The following is a 12,258-nucleotide window of genomic DNA, read 5'->3' on the forward strand; positions in this document are numbered from 1 at the left end:
TAGCCCCAGAGAGAGAGACACCGGAAGGACAGCAAAGCACAGGAAACTAGGGACAGGACAGAGTAGGAGCGCCCTCTGGCTGCAGAGGGCGTGACACTTTGACCAGTGCAAGAACAGGGATCTTCTTCCTGTCTTGTCACCCCAGTCCAGAGCTCTTCTTCCTTGCTGGTCATATCACAACAGTCTAGAACTGTGCTTCCTGTCTGCTCACCCCTGTCTAGAGCTGTGCTTCCTGTCTACTCACATCACAACAGTCTAGAACTGTGCTTCCTGTCTGCTTACCTCTGTCTAGAGTCGTTCTTCCTGTCTGCTCACATCACAACAGTCTAGAACTGTGCTTCCTGTCTGCTTACCTCTGTCTAGAGTTGTTCTTCCTGTCTGCTCACATCACAACAGTCCCGAACTATGCTTCCTGTCTGCTCACGTCACAACAGTCTAGAACTGTGCTTCCTGTTGTCACAGACACGGACTGAGATCCGTGTCAGGTCTTGTAGTAGACCCTATGCGATGCGGTAAGAGCTGGAGAAAACAGGAGGCGTGGTAAAAGAAAACACACAGGGGTTTAATAGTGCACAAAGTAATAGTGACAATCCATGAGACAGTGAGCAGGGGAGACAAAGAACGGCATCCAAATCCAAACGGGTCCAAAGGCAGGTCAAAGCACAGTCCGAGAGTCCATCAGAGAGTAATCCATCCTGGGACGCGACAAGGTTAAAATCCCCGTGAGGGGGGAATACACGGACAGACAAAACATGGAGGTCCAAGGGTGACGGGGCGAGATCCTCCAGACCCCGGGCTCAGGAAGCAGGAGGTGTCGGGGATGAGGCTATGCCCTGAGGAGACGGATGTAGGGTTTCCCGGTGCTAGGCGGGCCTCGCGACATCCTTACCCTGATGATGAACCCCGCGGACTGGAGGAGCTAGTCTTTAAATAATAAAGCTAAGAGGGTACACCTGGGGAGCTTAACAATCACAAGGACAATAATAGGAGCAGTGGAGCGCCCTCTAGGGAGGGGTGTCGGGCGTGACACCTGTCTGCTTACCCTTGTCTAGAGCTCTTCTTCCTGTCTGCCTGTCTGGTCACCACCAGTCCAGAGTTGTTGTCTTGAAGGGGTCAACAATGTTGGGGTCTCCTTAGTCTTTCCTTCCTGCAGTCTGAAACAGTAGTGGTTTTAGCCATGTCTAGTAAAGCATTTCTTGTGAGCTCCATAATAAGAGGGCATACATTTGCTGTTTCTAAATCTTAAATGGCTGATTCTCACTTTTCATCTGCATCTGGTTTACAAAGATTTCTAAATGTGTTATCTGCCAAAGACTAATGAATATTTGTGCTGCTGGATCCGTTAACGTTAAGATCTGACTCTGGCAGCCATTGAAGCCCTGATGCCATTTAGACCTCCATGACTGCACTAGGCCAGACAGCGACCTCTCTCGGCCATCCCAAAACTACCCAAACCACTAGCAAAATCCTACAACCAGTACAAAATGAAAGTGCTGACTTTAGTCAGCTTCATGGATCATGAAAATGAAAGCTGTTGCAAACACTGAACATTGTGCATTTTTATATAGGTACAGAGTAACATACAGATTCTGCTAGCAGACTCCATCAGTATTAATCCAAACAACATAAAAAACAAATTCACTTTTAAATGAGCATACAGTCATCTGTTCCATATGCAGTTACATGAGTCGTGTTTCCATGCACATCAATCCCAGGACCTCTTTAATGACAGGAATGGCCATATAGTTACACAAATCAAGGGAAACATCCACTTCCACAGTCAGAAAGCCTAATGTTGGTGATCTTGCAGTTCTCCTACACCTGGCCAAAGATTCTCATCAGTATCACATCACGCCTTCGTTTGCACAGCAGCTGGAACAGAATCCTCCAGCGTGTTCTTATCCAGCCCTGGCACGGCTGTGCTGTCAGGTCATCACTTACTTCTCCTGCAGCTTGGAGGAGGGAGACCTGGCCTGAGGCTGGAATGGACTCCTCTGTTGGTTGAGGGAAGGAGAAGATGGAGGTAGGACCATGCTTCTGCTTTGTGGGAGTGTGGCAGACCGTTATCGTATTAGCAGTGCGTGATGGAAGTTTCCAGCAGGAGCCACCTCTCTCGACAAATGGACAAATTGCCTTTCTGCACAAGAACGGAGATGTAGGAAGCAGGCACTTACTCCTGCACACAGCCACCTATCGCTGGATCCAACTGGTGTGCTTCTGGAGCTGCTCATCACTGCTGCATGCCAAATCCCAGCACGTTCGCAACCAAAACAGCTTCTAATCTCCTCAACCTTGTCAAAACCCCTGATCAAAGAGCACAGGCACCAGCGGCTAAGTCGCCCTGGTGACAGAACCCTCCTGTCTGACTCCCTTGACAGCCTTGTGTGCTTTAAATGGGGATTTATGGTCACCTGGAGACGAACCAAAAGAAAGTCAAGTGAAAATGTCAAGTCTGAGTTTCCTCCCGAAGTGAAAACACCAGATCCCTCCCGGACCAAACCGGGGGCTCGGGCAGCACTGCGGGAGGACCCGTTCGCTTGTGAGTCAAGCGTGTTTTTGTGCTGCACGGCCCGGCTTCACAATCTCTTGCCCATCTGAAATTTCAGCACTTTCCAGTCAGGCGGCCCAGCGCAGACACAGCCCCATGCCAGCGCCGATACTCCCTTCCTGCTAATGAGCACGTCTGAATGCTGCCACACGAATGCAATACCTGTGTTTGCGGCCCTGGGGAGCCTGTCCTGTGCCTATATTTAGATTGCCATCATTAAGAGCTAAACAGCTGAACAGCCCACGGGCAGTCCCTGTAGGACACGGGCTCGTGCCGGATTAGAAGTGTCTGCTGTTTAACCCCGGCGCCGCCTGCATCGGCAGAGCCCGCCGGAGACCTCCAGCGACGCGAACATCAAAGAGCCCGCGATCCTGCGAAGATCCATCATTTCCAGCGGCGGGGGGGCTCCCCGGAGACAGAACAGCCCAGCCATAATTAGGCAACATCAAGCCAGGCAAATAGGAGTTCAATCAGGGCCTGAGGCAGCAGCCTTGCCTCATTGTCTCCGGAGGGCTGAGGGGGGCTGGGGTTCGAGCTGTGTGTGTGTGCGCACATGCATGCGCGGGACAGCTCTGCGTCTTTTTGTCTCCCGATCAGGGGACGCCCCTTCAGGTCTTCCTGGAGACGTGGATGTGAGCTACAGCTTTTATTGAAAGTTCTCCTTCAGGCTGCCTGCCGGTGTTCACCGGAGCTCGGGAATCTTGTTAGAAATTCAATTGCTTCTCAGAGCGGGGGCCGCTAACCCGCCCGGCGAGGTGGTCCCGGCTGGCGTTTAGCAGTCTGCAGGGGAGGCCGGCCGGCACTTGACATGCGAGTCAGGAGCGCCCAAGCCCGGCTGAGTAAATCTCTCTTAATAAAGTTCTGGGAGCTGGATAGACTCGGAAGATGTGAAGTGAGACAAAGGGAGCGCAGCCCGGCAATTCGCTTTCAAAACACAACAGTAAACATCGTCCTCCTGGGGGGGGGGAGAAATAAAAAAGAACCAATCCCGCGTTTTGAAAATCCCCTTGTCTGCTCCAATCGAGCTCACTAGAGGAACAGAGAGATGGAGGGCCTGACTGATCTCACCACCCGGACATGCGGCCTCCCACCCCCCCCCCAGTGTGGAAACCACATCCGCAGCGCAGACCTGACTTTCCACAGATGGTGCCCACGACCAGCTCGGGACACTGTGCCGGCAGAGGTTCTCCTGCGGAAGACGGCAGGGTCTGGGGGAATCTGTGGGTGCCTCATGAGAGGCACGGTGCACGTTCCGTCAGATTTTGTGTTTTTTTTTTAGAAATTCTTTGATTTCTCGTCTGAGGAAAACGCGTCACAGCCGTTGACGTTGTCAGTTGCTGCGTATGTACCTTTCCAGAACAAAACAATGGCACTTTGTAAACCGTTTTGATGTTCCACATTGCTCTCAGAATACATCCAGGCAGCGCGCACCCAGATGAAGGAGTCAGTTAAAAGAATTCCGACTCCAGCAGGCTCTGATTGCCATGTCATGGGTGGCAGCCTAATTGCGCCGATTATACAGTACGTCTGAAATTCATGTGATTAGTCCAGGCAAATTATTTCTCAGACTAAATAATCACTGTTAAAATACAGTGATGCCGAGGGTCTGTGGAGACGGACAGAGTGGACACAGCTACAGGATCTCAGATTGGACAAAGTGGACAGAGGGGACAGTATCTCAGCTGTGGGGAGAGATTGTGCTGAGTGGACCTAGTGGACAGACCTACAGTGTTTCAGATTGGACAGGTTCTCAGCGGCGGGGAGAGATTATGTTGAGTGGACAGAGCTACAGTGTCTCAGAGTGGACAGAGAGAGTTACAGTGTCTCAGTGGACACAGTGGACAGAGCTACAGTGTCTCAGAGTGAACAGTATCTCAGCTGTGGGGAGAGATTGTGTTGAGTGGACTGAGTGGACAGAGCTATAGTGTCTCAGTGGACAGAGCTACTATGTCTCAATGGACACAGTGGACAGAGCTGTAGTGTCTCAGTGGACACGAGCTACAGTGTCTCAGTGGACACAGTGGACAGAGCTGTAGTGTCTCAGCGGACAGAGCTACAGTGTCTCAGTAGACACAGTGGACAGAGCTGTAGTGACTCAGAGTGGACAGTCTCTCAGCTGTGGGGAGAGATAGTGCAGTAGCTCAGCATACAGATCCAGTGCATAATACAGAGCCTGACGCAAATGCATATCAGGAGGCTGTGGACCTGTGTTAAGAAACCTGCCTTCTGTTTTTATTATGACAGAGAAGAGTGTTTTCAGGGAGTATATTTTTATGCAGAGGAATAAGGTGAAAAAACGGATGATATTCACTTAAAACATGTGTAAGTGACATTGACATATAATTCCACATGCTGGGTACAGAGCTGGCAGAGAGCCCATCGCATCAATAACTGCAGGAGTCGATGCGCTCGCTGTTTCGGATTTGTAACTTGAGAAGATTTGATTTTGCTTCTACAGAGAAACCTTACATCTCAGAGTCTTTTGTCAACCTGGCCTCAAGAGTCTCCCACAGACGGGCTATGTTTAGTGTAAACAGGCTTGAGTCATTAAGTCTCCGCAGAACCAGAGTAAATTTACTGTGATGTTAAGCTGTTTCAACAGTTTCCACACTGCTCTGCCAAGCTGAGTGCAGTGGAAGGAAATCGTAAGTGATTAAATATGTATTATCATACAAAGGGCCAGATTAATACAACATTCGACACTGAGCTCGTTTATCACCGGTTTCCTTAAACAAAAAGACAGCTGAGGATTTTTGTATGAAAGAGTTTCTCTTTCTCCAGTCCTCGGGGGGTGAGGTAAGCCCCCCCTTCACACTGCTTTTCCAGGACTGATGAGGATCTGGTTTGATTTCGACAAATGCTAAATAAATGCACACACACTGTAAGATCTGCAAAAACTGTTTTTTCACCCTTAAAAGAGCCTTAATGCATTCTGAGCGGCAAACAGAATAATGGAGAAGATGGGCTGATCTGCTGAATTACATAATGGCTTTGTCTCTTGTAATCTAGCAGTGTCTGATTTAAAAGACTAGGATGACTTTCCCAGCTTTTCCCTTCACATCAAACTTTTCTCCATTCCCAAGTACAAAACACTTCAGTTAATTCAACAGATCTGTACTTAACATATTGCACCTTTTATACTGTACACTAAGTTTAGGAAATGGGGAGCATTTTCCCTGTTCCTGCTTGAGTTAGTGTGTGAGTGTGTATGTTTGCTTGTGTGTGTGTGAATTTGCATGTTTGCATGTTTGCTTGTGTGCATGTTCGCTTGTGTGCGTGTCTTTGAGTATTCAAATTCACTTGTGTGTGTGTGCGCACATTTGCTTGTGTTCATGTGTGTGTGCACGTTCACTTGTGTCCATGTGTATGAGCAATCAAGTTCACTTGTATGTGTGTGAGTGTGCATATTTGCTTGTGAGTGTGCGTGTTTGCTTGTGCACGAGTGTGTGTGTAGGGGTGTATGTGGCGCGTGTGTGGATACATCTGTGTGCATGTGTATGTGGAGGCGTGTGCATTCATGTGAGTGAGTGAGTAAGGGCGTGTGTGTGTGTGCGTATCTGTGTGGGCGTGTATACAGTATGTGGGGGGTGTATGGATGTGCGTGTGTATACAGTATGTGTGAGTGTTTGTGTGTGCATGAGTGTGGGTGTACAGTACTGTATGTATGTGTACGTGTCAGTGTGTGTTTGTGTACATATGTGTGTCTGTGTGTGTGTGTGTGTGTGTAAGTAAGTGTGGGGGTGTTTCTATCCTTGTGTAAGTGTGTGCCTGTGTGTGTATATTGGTGTTCTCAGTGCTGAGCAGAGCCCCAGTCCAGTCCAGTCCCTCTTTCACTCTGCCAACCGCAAACCCAGATGGACATTTTTAATGAACTGCTCAAACCTGATTCTCCCAGGCCAGGAGGGAGCTGTGGAATTGATTCAAGCTTCTGAAAATTAGCTTCCCGTATTGTTCCTGCGCCGCTTATTTGTTTAATCTCTCTTTTCAAGTGGCTGCAAATCCTGCAGATTTTTAAACCCACACGTCTGGGCTTTCCTCTGAGGGAGGAGAATTTGGATTTCTTTTGCTACGGACCTCTATCCATTTTTGCTATCCATCTCTCTGCCTATTTCAAAGACCATTGAAAGACTTTAAATACCAGCTTCTTATGTAGATAAAAATCGTGTGCTCGCTGACATCCAGTCTGCGCTCTGTTCCAGCGGGGCACCGCTCTTGCTGTTTGAAAGGTTGCCAGCGGTATTCTGAGGCTCTCTGTACAAAGCAGACTGAGGCAGCGGTCTCTGCAGACTTCGAAGCTGTCGCTCCAGTTCTTCACTTGATTCTTGAGGAAAAGGTCAGGCAGAATCCATCCTGGACTGCCCAGCGTGCTGTTGGACACAGGACAGCTCACTTTGTGTCTGGGGCGTTCCTCACGGCTCAGTATGGGGGCCGCAGTCCCATTTAGGAATCAACAGGTCCGAACGAGCTGCTCTGTTCGTCTGCATTGTAACTTTGCAGTAATACCCATCTTCTAGGGTCTCGGAGGACTGAGATTAAGAGGAAGGACGGAATAAGCTCAAGTGAAGCAGATGGTGCAAGAGGTTCCACACAGCAAGTCTTTACAGGGAGGAGGCACTCGAGACACTGATACCCTTGTGTTCCTTGAGCTGCAGTGGCCCCCTCTCCCAGGGCAGTGCCTTTCCACAGAGAGCTCCATCAGTCCCTTAGGAGCTCAGCTTCAATGGCTAGCGATTCACGACCTTCAAACCAGCCACCTGCTGTGTGGCATACTGGCATTGTACTGTAGATGTGAAAGAGGCTGCTGAGATGCATGTGTCTGCTGGTGTTGGCATTTCTGCTGTTAAATATAGACATATTTTTGTTCCTAGGTTTTTGAGGGGACACAGGTCCTGTCTGCTTAGCTTTCTGGGAAGAAAACAGGCGTCATCAACATGGCTGGGCTGCTTGTTCCACACTCCTTCAACCCTTTATGTAAAGCAGCACTGTTCTCAGTTTTAAAGCACTTCCACACAGTGTCCACTTGTGTCCGCTGGTTTGTGTTTCTCTGTTTCTCCTCTGGGTTGACTTTGTCAGCACCTTTGAGGTTTTCGAATACTTATATCATGCCTCCACACTATTCCAAATGAGGCCTTGATTTTCCACTTTTAACATCACGTCCCCTGATTTCAATCCCACACTTTGAACTATAAGTCCGAGTATTTGGTTTGCCCTTTCAATTGCTTCCCCCACAGCTTCCAGAAGATGCAGACAATGAATCCACATTCAGTCAAGCAATCAAGCCTCAGCGCGATCTGCTTCTCCAGAGTCGGAGCACACGCACTGTCAGGGAAGGAAGATTGCACTTCCAGAGACAAAACTGACGCGACTATCCAAACACAAGACGGGCAGGGCACGCACAGTACAGATCAAGCCTTGTCTGAACCGTTTTTGCAAATGCAAATGAACCATAGTTTATTGTGGAGATAGTGCTGGTAGGTGAGAGAGAGAGACAGGCGGCAGATTGTGTTAAGATGAGGCTGCCTGTGTTTTTCATTCATCCTTCCACTCATTTTCCGCATGATTTCTTCAATAGGGGGCTGTGGGGGAGCCAGAGCCTGTACCGTCAAGCAACAGCCTGGACCCGGGCCAGTCCGCCACAAGGCACACACAGACACAATTACAATCACACCAGGGCCAATTTTTCACAGAAGCCAAATAACCTACCAGCATGTCTTTGAAGAAACCAGAGCACTCGGAGGAGATCCACACCAACACAGAAAGAACAGACCAATTCAACGCAGACAGCGCCCCCCAGCACTGAGAGGCAGCAATGCGAACCCCTGCGCCACCCCTGTGTTCTCATGCTTCTGTTAATACACCGTCGAGTGGACCCAGCGACACTGAGAAACCAGTCCATTTTACAGAGATTACCTCCAAAATTGAAGATTACTCTCCTCAATTTTTCACTACTTAGGCCCTACATCAGCAAAATAGCCAAGCAATTCGAATAGCCATCGCATGCGTCTAAGTCACTTTAACATAAACATCCCGGCAAGAAGGGAGAAAAGCTGAGCAGACTGTTTGTCAGGCACAGGTAGGGCGGTGTGAGCCTGGCGTTGGAGCCCTGGGGTGACGTTTGGAGTTTATTTTTACCCAGGCAGAGTGTGCTTCTGCCATGCCTGTTAAAATATTGAAGCATATTGAAGCACTGCTGTCAGTGTGCATGGGGGCTCAGCCCTCCTCCCCCCCACGCTGCCGTGATGTCACAGCCTGTCTCCTGCACCCCCTTGTCTCTCTGAGGGGTGATGTCATTGTGTCTGTGCAGTGTGACTCATCTGCTGTGATGTCACAGCCTCTCTCCCGTGCCCCCTTGTCTCTCTGAGGGCCGATGTCACTGTCTCTGTGCAGTGTGAGAGTGGACACTGACCCGGGTGCTGGTCATTGCTGGTGTCCTCATCTGGTCACATGCCTGCCCCAGGGACCCATCGGGGACCTCTCTGCACACGGGCCCACCAGCCACTGGAGACTGGAGTAACTGGAATACCAATTTCCATGCCAGAGAAAGAGCAGACATGTTTTCCATTAAGAAGCTACAGTCAATCCTTTTAAATGAACTGTATTTTTTATGAGTAGCTGAGGTGTCAAGATTAGGCATAGCAAAGGAGCAGCAGCAGAATTAATAACAAATGCTGAAAATCCCATTGTGGTGCGTAAATCAAAATGTCTTTTACCTCTCGCTAAGGCATAACACTTGTACGTGTTTTGTTAAGGGGAAAAAAAAGCAATAAGGCTGTCCTTAAATATATCTGTGCAGAAATGCTGTTTTCTTTAGACACAGGATCAATAAAAGAACAAAAACCTGCAAGAAATGAGAATCGCAAAGAAAACCAGGCGCACTGACATCCTGCACTGAATTATTTCCAAGCTGTCAGAGGGCAAAGTCACCGCAGAGCTCCTGGCTCCTCAACAAAAACTCCGGCATCGGATTTCTCTCCCTGGGATCGTGTGGAAACAGCCCCTCTGAACCGCGAGCGCGTTCTTTCTCTCTGCCATGCTGTGATTATTTCTGATGAGAAAAGAATGGGCCAGGCAGTGTGAGGTCGATAGCGCTCTCTGTCTGCGCATACACATCGAGGGATTAGGACCCTGCGCCTCGGCCTCATCGAGCGCGTATTGACCTGCGCAGGGCCAGGCAGCACTGCTGCGCTCAGACGAGAGCTCGTTTTTGTTCCGAACTGAAGAAAGGAATGCAGCAGGAGATCAATCCCAGAATCCTTCTGGACCTTGCCGATGACCCTTTCTCCCCACGCCTGGGAAGTCTGAGGAAGCTCTCCCAGGCAGTGTCGTCTCGTCCGAGCCCCTGTCTCCGGGTCAGAGGCCAGGGCGGTCAGTGGCAAGGAGACTCCTAATCAGAGCTCCAGACCACTGTGTGTGATGGCTGTGTGGAGCAGAGTGTGTGATGGCTGTGTAGAGTGTGTGACGGCTGTGTGGAGCAGAGTGTTTGATTGCTGTGTGGAGTGTGTGACGGCTGTGTAGAGTGTGTGATGGCTGTATGGAGTGTGTGATGGCTGTGTAGAGTGTGTGACAGGTGTGTGGAGTGTGTGAACACAGGGGCTCTGCAGTTGGAGAGGCTCCACAGAATCTCTTCTGTACTGTCCGCTTCAGCTTTCAGGTCTAAGATCCTTTCAGTTTCACTGGCCAGGATCAATCTGGCTGCAGGCCATCTGTCACTTTCCAGGCTCTGATTATTCTCAGAAGCCACATTACAAGATTAAAAAATTGCAGCCAAACCACAGCAGTCTTACAACCGCGTCACTCGCATGTGAGGTTGTTTTCCTGTAGTGTTTTCATACACAGAATTGCAACAGTTTTGACAGAGTCTGCCTGATGGCTGCTCAGAAGTGAGGTCTTTACTGACAAAGGGGGTCAGAGTCTGTGCGGAGGTCAAAGGGCAGGGGCTGGGAAGAAAGCCTGGTCTTGGGCACAAGATGTACAGCCGGCCCTGTGTCGCCTGTAGAGCTGAAGGGCGAAGCTGATCCAGAGGAGGAAGAGTTGTTCCTCTTCTTCCCTGATCCTCAACCCCAGAGGCAGGGGCTATCACAGGCAGATCTAATGAAGACGAGAGGCTCTGGACCTCGAAATTGGAAGCTGTCAAACAGGAGGGAGCATTGTTAGTGTCCCTAATGACTAATGGAGATGGTGTCTTTCAGCCGTCAGAGATGTGCACAGTGGGGTGTCCTGGGCTGTGGGGTTCCTGTGTCCTGGGACGGAGGTACAGTGGAGATGCCTGTCCAGCAATGAGACAGTTAATCTCAAGAGTTAATTCGTCATCCGCATTGAGTGGAGACCTCCTGTTGGCTGTCAGGAGGTGTGTGAAAGAGAAGAGTGTTCAGCAGTCTGTTTTCCAGACCTTTCTTCCACACAACCACAGAGCCACATGTAGGCTCTTTCAAATGCTAGGGAGAGAGATTGGGTTTTTTAGACAATTTCACCCAGGGTAAGAAACTCAAGACTGACTGCCCCCTTCAGCCCTCCTGTGACTCCAAATTTGGAACAAACAGATGTGACACATCCTGCTTTGCAACCCTTGCAGAACGAAAAAGATGAAAGCATCCTCTCTCAAGAGCATTTAATATTCAATACCTCTACCTTTACCTCCGTGTTTACTGGCAAGCTGCCCTGCTTCTTTCATGCACTGCCCTGCAGACTCTGGAATGTCACAGGACCCGAAGCCTCTCACTGGGAGTGGTCCTGGTGCCCAGCAGAGGACCGAAACACTGCTCTGTGTGCTGATCATTGAACCTGTTCCATGGCCACGTTTGGTCAGAATTACATGCTGGATGTTTCATTTTGTGACATTATTGTACAGATACACATCTCCAGATTGCCTGTGTTTGCGTTCATGTGTTTCCATCTGCTTATGTCTTTGCTTGTATGTATGTGCGTGTGTGTATACGTGTGCCTTGTTTGTGTGAATGTTTCTGCATGTGAGTGTGTTTGTTTGTGTGATGAGGGCAGCTCCCTGCTCTTGCTGGCATTCGATCCCAGTTGATCATGGGCTCTGAACACACACAACTCCACTCCCTAGACAGAAGGCAAGTCCTCTATTTTGAAAGACCTGACCCCTTCTGTGTCAGGGCTAGTCACAATGCTTTCAATGGGTGCTATCACCTCTGTAACTGGCTCAGGATGCCAAGCCCCGGTACACTGGCCAGTGATGTGCCCCATGTGTACCTGGTTAAGGAAGAAGAGTTGTGTTTATGAAAAACTGAGAAGATTTCATGCGTTAGGGAAAATGGACAACAGGGAAGACAAAGAGCATCACTGGCTCGAGCTGAGGGTCACACTTGAATTTTAGTTCAAGGATCCTTGTTCCCCACATTTTGGGGACATCACTTTTGGAACATCAGGATCCACAGGGGTCTAACTGCATCATTCTATCCAAGCCCTTTCCTGGACCCCTTTCCTGGAAAGTGAAGAATGTTATTTGTGATTTGGTCTTGGAGTAATTTTGAAAGTATTTCTTAAGCCTTATTATTGTTACATCAATGCTGCAATTTCTATTTCATGTTACTAAATGTAAAAGTGAACTGTGATGTAATATTGTGATAATAAATGATATTGTGATGCCTTCAGGAGCAGGGTCTTAGAAGGGCGGTACTTTCTCCATAATGTATTGTGCTTTTTAGACATCTTTGCCCCTACCAAAATGAAGGCTGATAGCGATCAGT

This window comes from Atractosteus spatula, chromosome 2, assembly GCF_055471065.1.
Source record: "Atractosteus spatula isolate fAtrSpa1 chromosome 2, fAtrSpa1.hap1, whole genome shotgun sequence".
Lineage (NCBI taxonomy): Eukaryota > Metazoa > Chordata > Actinopteri > Semionotiformes > Lepisosteidae > Atractosteus > Atractosteus spatula.